The sequence below is a fragment of the Orycteropus afer genome, unplaced genomic scaffold (assembly GCF_000298275.1).
Source record: "Orycteropus afer afer isolate SDZICR_OR568_19922 unplaced genomic scaffold, OryAfe1.0 scaffold00003, whole genome shotgun sequence".
Taxonomy (NCBI): domain Eukaryota; kingdom Metazoa; phylum Chordata; class Mammalia; order Tubulidentata; family Orycteropodidae; genus Orycteropus; species Orycteropus afer.
The window spans coordinates 35,494,621-35,507,719 of NW_006921590.1; positions in this window are offsets into that span (position 1 = coordinate 35,494,621).

Here is a 13,099-nt window from a genome sequence, read left to right on the forward strand (position 1 = left end):
TGGCACATAATGATGAGGGGATTATAGGGTCAGGGGAAAATGAGATTCTCAGTGAACCTGAAAGGAAACCAGCATGGTGGAGTAGAAGAAAGGTTGAATCCAGTCATACCATCTGCTGGCTTGAGTCACTAAATCTCTGTGGGTTTCAGAAGCTAATTGAGGATGGCAATAGACATCTTTCAGGGTTGTTGGTAAGGGTTAAATGCAATATAAGATAATCTGGCACATGAGAGGTGCTGACTAGAGGTAGCTATTATTATCAGGAGCCTGCTCCATGGGTCAGCACCCCAAGATCCTCCCAAATTCAGCTAGTGCACACACCATCATTTTTCTGTCAGGTTGCTCTGTCTGAGTTGACACTGGGGAGACCCTGGGTAAAGAAAAAACCTGATTGGAATGAGTTGACATAGGAATATTTTGAAAACTTTGGCTTGTATTCAGCTGATAGCAAGTGTACTTGTTTCCTAGGGCTGCTGTAACAAAATACCAGAATTAGGTGACTTAAAACAACAGATATCAATTCTCCTAAAGTTCTGGAGGCTAGAAGTCCAAACTCAAGATGCTGGCAGGGTCATACTTTCTCCGACACCTCTATGGAAGGATCTTTCCTTGTTTCTTTCAGCTTTTAGTAGCCTCAGGTGTTCCTTTTTCTGTGGCAGTATCACTTCAATCTCTGCTCGTCTTCATGTAGTGTTCTTCCACGAGTCAGTCACAGGTTTGGGAGGGATCCTATCCTATGAGGCCAGAGGCCTCATCAGCTTCTTTTCCCAGATGCACAGCCTCATTCAACAGCCTCACAGTTCCTCTTGTTCACAGAAAACACATGCACATACAAATGCATGTTGGTTCCTGGGCTGACTTACAAACTCCTAGGTGTGAGTTTTTTAGAATGACATTTACAATAGGAACTTATAACCACATGCACAAACTAGTTAGGAAACAGAAAGATTGAAGTTTATCTGACGTACGTTTTCTTTAATCATAACAAGGGTATTTTGTATTCAACTAGTTATTAAACTAAGGCGCTCTGGTAGCACAGTGCCTAAGGCATTTGACTGCTAACTAGAAGGTTGGCAGTTCAAACCCTCTGCAGAAGGAAGATGGGGCAATATACTTTCATAAAGAATTACTACCTTGGAAACCCAGTGGGGGTTGTCGTGAGTCAGAATCAACTCAATGGCAGTGGGTATGGTTTGGTTTTAGTTTTTAACTTGCTGTTACGGGTTGTATGTCTCCTTCAACTCCTAACCCTTGTGACTGTGAATGTGAACTTATTTGGAAATAGAGTCTTTGCATATGTAATCAAGTTAAGATGGAGTAATTCAAGTGGGCCCTGATCCAGCATGACTGATGTCCTTATAAAAGCATAGAGACACAGACACAGGAAGAACACCATGTGAAGACAAAGCAGAGATTGTAGTGATACTACCATAAACCAAGGGATGCCTGGGGCTACCAAAAGCTGAAAGAGGCAAGAAAGAATTCTTCAGACAGTTTGGCCCTGCCAGCATCTTGATTTTAGCCTCCAAAACTGTGGGAGAATTCATTTCTGTTGCTTTAAGTCACCCAGTTCTGGTATATTGTTACAGCAGCTCTAGGAAACAAATACACTTGGTATCAGCTGAATTTGAGCTATAGTTTTCAAAATACTCATTGTCAACTGGTTCCATTCATTCATTCACTCATTCATTCATTCCACCTTTTCTTAAAAGAAACGGATGCTCTTTCAATAAAAGTAGAAACCACCTAGGGACAATCTATAAACCTCAGCTGATGTTTTAATATAATTCATCATAAAGTATAGTTCTAAGCTTCTTGGGAGAAAGAGAAACACATGTCTGATGAGAGGAAATATATCTAGAGGGAGATGGTTTCTTGGGGTTAAGTTCTAAGAGGAATTTTTCTTGTGAAAATTCCACAAGAAAGTGCCAAACAAGTGTGTACGTTCCTCTGAATCATTGCTTCTCAAAGCATGGTCCCTGGACCAGCACCATCAGCATCATATTGGAACTCATTAGAAATGTACTCTCAGGCCCTACCATTGACCTATGAATCTGGAAGTGGGGCCCAGCAAGTTGAAGTTTAACGGGCCCACCAGGTGTTTCTCATGGATGCTCAAATTTGAGAACCACTGATCTAAATGTAAGGAGCCCTGGTGGCACAGTGCTTAAGTGCTCAGCTGCAAACTAAAGTCAATGGTTCAAACCTACCAGTCCCTCCATGGGAGAAAGATGTGGCTGCCTGCTTCCGTAAAGATTACAGCTTTGAAAACCTTATGGGACAGTTCTACTATGTCCTATAAGGTTGCTATAAGTTGGAATTGACTTGAGAGCAACAGGTTTGGTGGTTGGGGTGCTAAGTGTGCTTAAGTGTTTAAAGAGGGGCCAGGTGCTGCTGATTACTCTGAAGCCTACCTGCTTTGTTTAGCATAACCTCAACAATCTGCAAAAGCAGGTGACCCATTTCTTGGCCTTCCCTATGCCTATGGTCTTTGTGTTACATTGGAATAGGGAGGCCAGAGTTGTCTGTCACCAGCTCTATTCAACCGTCACTTGTTTTTAGGGAGACTGTGGCTATTTCTGGACAATACATTCTGCTGCAGCTATTTTCACCTTCAGGCTCATAAAGCTTTAACTTGAATGTTCCTTTGGGTTTTCTTTAGTTGCAAATCTTTGTCAGTATTGTCAGGAAAAAAAAATCCTATAAAATAAAATAAAAGTAGTATAATTTGTTTTAATTTCTCCCTTAATTTATACCTACCATTGTATTAGCAGTAGAGATTTAATTTACATCCAGTAAATATGATCAAACTTTCTCATTCCTGACATCTTACATTTAAATTTGTCTTCTCGTTTGAAATCAACACACTCTTTCATCTAGATTTTTGCAGGAAAAGCTAGATTTTCTCCTTTTATGGCATTTCATGTGTTCTAACTTTTTCTTTCTTTACAGCTAAGCTTTTTTTTTTTCTCCTTAATTTATTGTGTTTAAGATGACAGTTTATACAGCACATTAGGTTACCATTTAACAATTTGTACTCCAATTATTCAGTGACATTGGTTACATTTTTCACACCGTTTCATCCTTATTCATTCTGTTCTGGTTGTACCAGTTCCAGTATTCTAGTTTCCTTGCCCCTTTACCGTCTCATCTTTGATTTAAAGTAATTTTGACCATTGGGTCTCATATAGATGATTGTCTAAAAGAGCTCATTACTCATAGGTGATAGTCGTTGTTTTATGAGCCAATCTGTTATTTAGAGAAAAGGTGACTTCAAGGGACAATTTCTATTTAAGGTTTAAAGAGTGTCTCTGGGCAATAGTCTCAGGGAGGCCTTTAGTCTCAATTGGTCCAGTAAGTCTGGATTTTTTTTTTTAAGAATTTGAGTTTTGTTCCACATTTTTCTCTCTTTCTGTCAGGATCCATGTATTGTGGTGCCAATCAGAATGGTTGATAATTATAGCTGGGCACCATATAGTTCTTTTGATCTCAGGGTAGATGAGGCTGTTAGTTCATGTAGACTATTAGTCCTGTAGACTTCTTTTAGTCTTTGGTTCCCTTCTTTCTCTTTTGTTACAGTTAAGTAAAGGCCAATAGATGTATCCTAGATGGCTGCTTATAAGATTTTAAGACCCTAGACACTACTCACTATGTTGGAATGTAGAACATTTTATAAACTATATTACATTAGTCATCTGAGTTGTTCCATGAGACTACTATTCTAGCCTTCAAACCCAGAAAACCAGTTTCACAAGGTGTATAGTTATGTCTAAGAAGTACCTAAGGAGCTCTGGTGGCATAGTGGATAAGGCATTTAACTGCTAACCAGAAGTTCAGTGGTTCAAACCCACCCGCGCAGAAGGAAGACGGGGTGATCTCCTTTCGTAAAGATTTACAACCTTGGAAACCTGATGGGGGTTGCTGTGAGTCAGAAACGACTTGATGACAGTGAGTTTGTTTGTTTGTTTCTTTTTTTTGTTTAAGAAGTATCTAACTGTGTGCCTTATTTGCCTTATTATGTATGTGAATATATGCTCCTTACATGTTTAGGTTCCAAAGACCAACTTATTATGCAAAATCAATGTTATTTGAGGAGGAAGTGATTGACAGGGAAGAAGCCCAGATCCTGAACTTTCTGAACTCCTGAGTCCCTGGCACTACTATATTCTGAACCCCAACATCCTACTATAGGGGGTGTCACTCGAGTGGAACTGGGGCCCAGTTGTTGGACTAGAGGCACAGTTGGCATCTCTGGGGTTTGAGCAACAGCAGGTTTGGAGGTCAAGACAGTCAGTGGGAATTGCTGCCCATGCCTATGCCCCCCACGGTCACTCTCTCCATAGCCCCAGCTGTATGCTGCTGCCCTACAGGCTGGGGAGGTCCCAGTAGAAATGAGTGAAGTGCATCTGGTCTTGGAGGGCTTGGAATCTGAGGCCAAGAGTCTCAAGATAAATAGCAGCTGAGAAGAGGAGCTCAGCCCCTAGGCCTTGAATTACCCCCTTTGCTGTTGTAGGACTTGATCCCTCCAGAGTGCCTGAGTAAAGCAGAGCAGCAGCAGTAGTCTCCCACTTTCTTGCCTCTTGCAGGCCCTTCTTGGAAGGGCTCCCTCAAAATCTGTGTCAGTAGCCTGTTTTGCAAGAAGAGCTGCAAAGGTGGCTTTGATGATGGGGTTGGGACTGACAAGAAGACTTCTGGAGAGCTGGCTGCTTCAGCTGCAAGCCTGATAGACAATGTGGCTCTGTGGGCTTGGAGTTGGATGCAGGGAGGAAACACAGGGTAATGTGTGAAATAGTTGGGTAGTAGATTTTTTTACTATTGTTGTAAGTGCAGATATCAAATAATGAGATAGTCTGTAAGTGAGGAGTAGGTGTACATACATGTACAGATAGACTTATATGTACATATGCCTATGTGGTGGTGGTGGTGGTGATTAGGTGCCATCTAGTTGGCTATGACTCATAGTGCCCTGTGTACACCAGAACAAAACACTGGCTGGTTCTGTGCCATTCTCAATCCTTGATGTGCTTGAGCTCATCGTTGTAGCCAGTGACAATTCATCTTGTTAAAGATCTTCTCCTTTTTGCTCACCTTCTACTTTACCAAACATGATACCCTTCTCCAGGGACTGGTCCCCTCCAGGCACAACATGACTGAAGTAGGTGAGATAGTCTGGCCATTCTTGTTTCTAAGGAGCATTCTGGCTGCACTTCTTCCAGGACAAATTTATTTGTTTTTCTGGCAGTCCATGATATTTTCAGTATTCTTGACCAAAACCACAATTCAAAGGCATCAACTCTTCTTCAGTTTTCTTTATTCATTTGTCCAGCTTTTACATGCATATGAGGCAATTGAAAATACCATGGCTTGGGTTAGGTGTACCTTAGTCTTCAAAGCGACATCTTTGCTCTTTAACCCTTTAAAGCAGTCTTTTGATACAGATTTGCCTGGTACAATACTTCATCTGATATCTTGACTGCTCCTTCTGTGGGCATTGATTGTAGATCTGAGTAAAATAAAATCCCTGACAAATCCAATCTTTTCTCCGTTTATCATGATGTTGCTTATTGGTCCAGTTGTAAGGATTTTTGTTTTCTTTATGTTGAAGTGTAACCTATACTGAAAACTGTAGTCTTTGATCTTCATCAGTTAGTGCTTCAAGTCCTCTTTGCTTTCAACAAGCAAGGTTGTGTCATCTGCATATTGCAGGTTATTAATGAATCTTCCTCTAGTCCTGATGCCACATTCTTTCATGAGTCTTGTTTCTTGGATTATTTTCTCAGCATATAGTTTGAATAAGTATGGTGAAAGAATATAATCCTGATGCACACCATGTCTGATTTTAAACTATGCAGTATCCCCTTTTCTGTTTGAGTGACAGCCTTCTGGTCAATGTACAGGTCCCTCATGAGCATAATGAAGTGTTCTGGAATTCCCATTCTTTGCAATGTTATTCATAATTTATTTTGATCCACACAATCAAATGCCTTTGCATAGTCAATAAAATATAGGTAAACATCTTTCTGGTATTCTTTGCTTTCAGCCAAGATCCATCTGACATCAGCAATTGATATTGCTTGTTCCATATCCTCTTCAGAATCCAGCTTGCATTTCTGGAGTTTCCTTGTGAATATAGTGCTGCAACCATTTTTGAATTATTAAGATTTTACTTGGGTGTGATCTTAGTGATATTGTTTGATAATTTCCACATTCTATTGGATCACCAAATATGGATTCATATTTGTGGAATGGGGACATATACAAATCCCTCCCAGCTGATTGCCCAGGTAGCTGTTTGTTTCTTGTCATAAATGAGTAAGAGACTGTAGCGCTGCATCCCTTTGTTGAAATACCTCAATGGGTAATTTGCAAATTCCCGGAACCTTGTTTTTCACCAGTGCCTTCAGTGCAACTTGGACTTCTTCCTCCAATACCATTGGTTCTTAATCATATACTACCTCCTGAAATAGTTAAACACTGACCAATTCTTTTTGGTATGGTGACTGTGAGTATTCCTTCTGTCGTCTTTTGTGCTTCCTGCATCATTCAATATTTTGCCCATAGAATCCTTCAGTTTTGTAACTCTATGCTGGTGGTAGTTGAGGTTGTGTGTCAACTTGGCTGGGCCTAGTTTTGAGTGGCTGGGCAGCTGGATGTAGTATTCCCCATGATGAGACTGGCAATCAACTCCATGGTGGAATCTGCTGTGAGCAGCTGAGTAGCTGCTTTAGGGATGTGGTCTGCTTTCAATATATAAAGAGAAGCTTTGGGAAAGGTCTGTAGGTTGATGGCACACTTGGAACCTGCATGTAGCCAAGTCTTCATTTAGCAGCCTGCCATGTTTCTGCTGATCTTGGGACTGTCTCTGGACTTGAACTAGCTGTCTGCTGTGTTGTTTGGTAATTTTGGGTCTGTGCCATTTTATTCGTTGACCTTGGGCTTGTTAGCCTCATCAGCCAGCAGTTCCCTGAGTGAAGAGACACCCTAGCTTCAATTAGCTGGGAGCAAGTAGCAGAGCTGAAGCCCAAGGTCAAAGGGCTTTCATCCGTTCCCTAGAGCTGGCACTGTGAATTCGGGCATCTAGTCTCCTAAACTGTAAAAGAATAAATCCCTGTTTGTGAAAGCCACCCATTTGTGGTATATTTCTGTTAGAGTGGCACTAGATAACCAAAACAATGCTTGAATTTTTTCTTCAGTTCTTTCAGCTTGAGAAATGCCCAGAGTGCTCTTCGCTTTTGTTTTTCTAACTTCAGGTCTTTGCTCATTTCATTATAATACTTAACTATGTCTTCCCGAGCTGCCCTTTGAATTCTTCTGTTCAGCTCTTTTATTTCAACATTTCTTCCATTTGCTTTTGCTACTCTCCATTCAATACTAATGGAAGCAGCAGTCAAGATATCAGATATCTCTCCCCATCTGAGCAAAGAAGAAAGGTGTATAAGGGCCATAATCTTGCAAGTTGTGTCAGTGTTCATCAGACCAGTAAGCCTGGTCTTTTTTTTTTTTTTAATGATTTTGAGCTTTTTCTACATTTTCCCCGACTCTACCTAGGATCTCCTGTTGTGATCCCTTTCAGAGCGATCATCAGTGGTAGCTGGACACATCTAGTTCTTCTGATCTCAGGGTTGTGTAGACTGGGGTTCATGTGGTCCTCTAGTTCTTTGTTTCCTTGCATCTTTGATTTTCTTCACTCTTCTTTGCTCAGATGGGGAGAGATTAATAGCTGCATTTTAGATAGCCACTCACAAGGTTTTAAGACCCTAGAGGCTACTCACCACAGTAGAATGTAGAACATTATCTTTGTGGACTGTGTTATATCAGTTGACCTTAGTGTCCCCCAAGGCTGTGGTCCTGAGCCTCCATGCCCAGCAACTTTTTCCCCTTAAGGTGTTTGACTATGAGTAAAAGTTGTCATAAATTTGTCTCCTATGTGCTCTACTATAGCCATGGATATGTTTGCAGAACATATAAATATATAGGTAGAGGTATTTTCTATCAAACCTATGTACATTCATAGATGTAGTCCCATTAACCTTCCTACACATGTTCAGGTTGCGTGTCTGTCTATATCCACTCGTATTGTTATTACTGTTATTGCAGGATTGTATATGCAGTAGCATTCACCTTTGTTGCCTTTAACTCTTGTATTCCTCCCTCTGTCTTCCACTGCCTTAATCATTTTGTGCTGACTTCCACCTCATTGTATGTTGCTTTTCCTTTCACCGAAGTTAACACACATCAACCCTCTTTTTGGTGGTTTACTCTCACTTTTCCTCCCATCCCTGGTGACCTTCAAAGAATTATTCTTTCTGTGTATAAACCTATTCTTAACTTTTTACAGTAGTGGTTTCATACATTATTTGTCCTTTTGTGATTGACTAATTTCATTCAGCATAATATCCTTTAGGTTCATCCATGTTGTGAGATATTTTGCAGATTCATTGTTATTCTTTAATTTTGTATTGTGTTCTAGTGTGTGTATGTACCATAATTTGTTTATCCATTCATCTGTTGATGAGCACTTAGGTTGTTTCCTTTTTGTGTGTGTGTTATTGTGAATAATGGGAGCTCTGGTAGCGTAGTGCCTAAGGCACTTGACTACTAACCAAAAGGCTGGAGGTTCAAACTTACCAGCCACTCCTCAGAAGGAAGGTTGGGCAATCTACTTCCGTAGTGATACTGCCTCGGAAACCCAAGGAGAGGTCACTATGAGTCAGGTCTGATTTGATGGCACATAACAACAACAACAAAATTGTGAATAATGCTATGATGAACTTGGGTGTGCGTATATCTATTCATATCATGAGTCTTACTTTTCTAGGGCATATACCTAGTAGTGGGATTGTTGGATCTTAAGGTTTTTTATTTCCAGCTTCTTAAGGAAGTGGCATACCACTTTCCACAGTGATTGAACCATGTTATAATCCCATGTTAGTATACAAGGGTTCCAGTCTTTCCACAACCTCACCAGCATCTGTGTTTTGAAACTTTGCTATTAATGCTGGGATGAGATGATGTACCATTGTTGTTTTGATTTGCATCTCTCTAATGGCTAATGAGGGTGCTACTGCCTAAGGCACTTGACTGCTAACCAGAAGGCTGGTGGTTCAAACCCACCAGCCACTCCTCGGAAGGAAGATGGGGCAATCTGCTTCCATAGTGATACTGCTTTAGAAACCCAAGGAGGGATTGCTATGAGTCGGGTCTGAGTCGACAGCACATAACAACGACAACAAATGGCTAATGATTGTGAGTTTTCCTTCATGTGTTTGTTAAACCAAAATAATAAGAACAAAAAAACCCTCTCAAACTCACTGCCATCAAGTCGATTCTGACTAGATTCAGCTGTCTTTCCACTTCCTCCCTGCAGTTACCTCTTCCCTGTATCTGTCTTTCTTACGCATTCCTGCTCCTTGAGGTGCATTCCTGCCCCTTGAGGTACATCCCTGTGCAACTACTGCCCTTCTGATCTCCTGTGCTTGATTGTTGTAAGGAATGTATCTACCAGGTGTAAATGTTCACACTATATGCCTGTCTTTTGTTTGGCTGGAAACCACTGAAATGAGATCAATTCCAGACCTGAAGGGTAACTAGGAGCTATAGTCTTAGAGGTTTCACCATTGATAAAATCTTTTGATGTTCATAAATGTTTAATTTTTAGAAAGTCCCAGCCATCTAGTTTGTTATCAGCTGTTTGTGTGCTTTTAGTTATGTTTGATAGTGTATTTATGCCATGCATTAGGGCCCTTAAGTTTGCTCTTATTTTTCTTTTGATGATCTTTATGATTTTGTGTTTTACATTTAGGTCTTTAATCCAACTTGAGTTTTGTTTTTGTATATGGTGTGAGATATGGATCCTTTTTTTTTTAAACAAATATCCAGTTTGTCAGCACATTCATTAAAGAGACTATGTATTCTTCATTTAATGAGTTTCAGATCTTTGTCAGAGGTCAACTGTCCATAGGATGGATTTATTTCTGGGTTCTCAATTCTGTTCCCTTGGTCTATGTCTGTCATTGTACCAATACCAGGCTGTTTTGACTGTTGTGGCTGTATAGCAGATTTTGAGATAAGGGAGTGTGAAACCTCCTCCTTTGTTCTTCAGTTGTTGTTGTTGTTATTTGCCATCGAGTTGGCCCGACTCCTAGTGACCCCTCCTTGGGTTTCCGAGGCAGTTATCACTACGGAAGTAGGATTGCCCAACCTTCCTTCCGAGGAGTGGCTGGTGGGTTTGAACCGCCAGCCTCCTGGTTAGCAGTCAAGTGCCTTAGGCACTATGCTACCAGAGCTCCTTGTTCTTTGGTAGTATTTTTCTTATCCAGGGTACTTTCCTTTTCATATTAATTTGGTAATTAGTTTTTCCATCTCTTTAAAGAATGATGATGGAATCTGAATCGGGATTGCCTTATGTCTGTAGATTGCTTGGTATTATTGTCATTTTACAAATTTAAGTCTTCCTGTCCATGAGTATGGTACACTGTTCCATTTATGTAAGTCTCTTTTGGTTTCTTGTGGTAAACCCAAACCAAACCAAACTCAGTGCCGTTGAGTCAGGTCCAACTCATAGCGACCACTTCTTGGGTTTCTGAGGTGGTATCACTATGGAAATAGATTGTCCAACCTTCCTTCTGGGGAGTGGCTGGTGGATTTGAACCTCCAGCCTTCTGGTTAGCAGTCAGATAGCTTAGGCACTACACCACCAGAGCTTCCCTTCTTGTAGTAGTGTTTTGTAATTTTCTTTGTATAGGTCTTTTGCGCCTCTGGTTAGATTTATTCCTAAGTGCTTAATCTTTTGGGTGGCTATAGACAATGGTATTGGTTGCCTGATCTCCTTGCAGAGTTCTCTCTGTTAATATAGAGAAATCCTACTGATTTTTGGGTGTTGGTCCTATACCCTGCCACTTTGCTGAAGCCTTGTATTAGTTCTAGCAGTTTCCTATTTTGTTTAGTTTTTTTTTTTTTTCTTAAAATCAAGAATAAGTATTGGATTTTGTTAAATGCCTTTTCTGCGTCAATAGATATGATCCCGTGGGTCTTTTCCTTTGCTTTATTTATGTGGTGAATTATATTGATCATTTTTCTAATATTGAATCATCCTTGCATGTTGTTGTTGTTGTTGTTATGTGCCGTCGAGTCAGCCCTGACTCATAGCGACCCCTCCTTGGGTTTCCGAGGCAGTATCACTACGGAAGTAGGATTGCCCAACCTTCCTTCCGAGGAGTGGCAGGTGGATTTGAACCGCCAGCCTTCTGGTTAGCAGTCAAGTGCCTTAGCCACTATGCTACCAGAGCATACCTGGTATGAATTCCACTTGGTCATGATGTATTATTTTTTTGATATGTTGTTGAAGTCTATTGGTTAGGATTTTGTTGAGAATTTTTGTGTTGATGTTCATGATGGATGTTGGTCTGTAATTTTCTTTTTTTTATTAATGTCTTTCCCTGTTTTTGGTATCATGGTTATGCTTGCTTCATAGAATGAATTTGGTAGTAGTCCATCCTTTTCTATATTCTAGAATCGTTTGAGTAGTATTGTGGTATTAGCTCATTTCTGCATCTTTGGTAGAATTTGTCAGTGAAGCTGTCTGGGACAGGACTTTTTTTGTTGGGAGTTTTTCTTTTTTAATGACTGGTGCAATTTCTTCTTTTGTGATGTGTCTTTTTAACTTACTACCTCAGATTATGTCATTTTGTGTAGGTAGTGTGTTCTGGTCATGTAGTGCCGCTCTGACAGTAATCTACCACAAATGAGATGTCCTTAACCAACAGGAGTTTATTCTTACAAGTTGGAGGCTTAAAGTCTGAGTTCCGAGTGCCAGGCTCTAGAGGCTGGGTGAAAGCCCCTCAGCCTTGGGCTTCATCTCTGCTTCCTGCTCCCGGCCCACTGGTGTTAGAGGCTTTTCTTCACTCAGACAGCTTCTGGCTGCTGAGGCTGACAAGCCCAAGGTTGACAAGTAAAAAGGCACAGTCCTAATGTTACCAAACCACACGACAGGCTATTTTTTCAAGTCCATCGAAAGTCCCAAGATCATCAGAGCATGACAGGCTGCTGAACAACGACATGGCTACATGCAGGGTTCAAGCATTCCATAAGCTAGAGACCATTCCCAAAGCTCTTTCTTATATACAGGAAGAGACCACATACCCAAAGGCAACTAGCTACTCAGCTGCTCACAGTAGATCCTACCATGGAGTTGATTGCCAATCTCTTGGGGAATACTATATCCAGCTGCCCAGACACTCAATCAGGCCCAGCCAAGTTGACACACAAACTTAACACCACATAGTGTGTTTCTAGAATTTTGTCCACTTCTAGGTTTTCAAGTTTGTTGGAGTACTATTTTTCATAGTATTGCTGCTATTATCCTTTTTATTTCAGTACGTTCTGTTGTGACATTGCTTATTTCATTTCCTATTTGTGTTATTTGCATCTTCTACTTTTCCTTTGTTAAATTTCCCAGTGGTTGGTCAGTTTTATTAATCCTTTCAAAAAAACAACTTCCAGTCTTATTGATTATGTTTTTCTGTTTCATTTATTTCTGCTTGCATCTTTATTATTTTCTTTGTTTTGGTGATTGTAGGCTTCCCCCCTGCCCCTAATTTTTGGAGATGTTGGATTAAGGTGTTGATTTTGATTTCTTCTTTTTTGAAGTGTGTGTTTATTGCTATAAGTTGTCCTCTGAGTATTGATTTTATTATGTCCCAGAGATTTTGGTATGTTGTTTTTATTCTCATTTGATTCAAGGAATTATTATTATTATTATTTTTCATGGTGAAGCAAAGGGACATTGTTTGTTATTTCAAACACATAGGTTTTTGGTGGAAAGCATTGGCTAAGTTAAGTTCAGCCCAACAATACAGATGTGTTCAAAGGTCCTATTAGAGTCTTACTTTTGGAAAGTCAACATGAGGTCACTCAATAACGTAAAAACTTTGATGGAAACTGCAGCTAGTTCAGCGAATTACTGTAGCCCATTCCAGTAGCACCAAGAAGTGCCAATTGTGTCAAGCTGTGCTCAGTACAGTTAAGTGCTTCTTTTTTTTTAAAAAATATATATTTATTTATTTATTGTGATTTGGGTGAAAATTTACAGAACAAATTC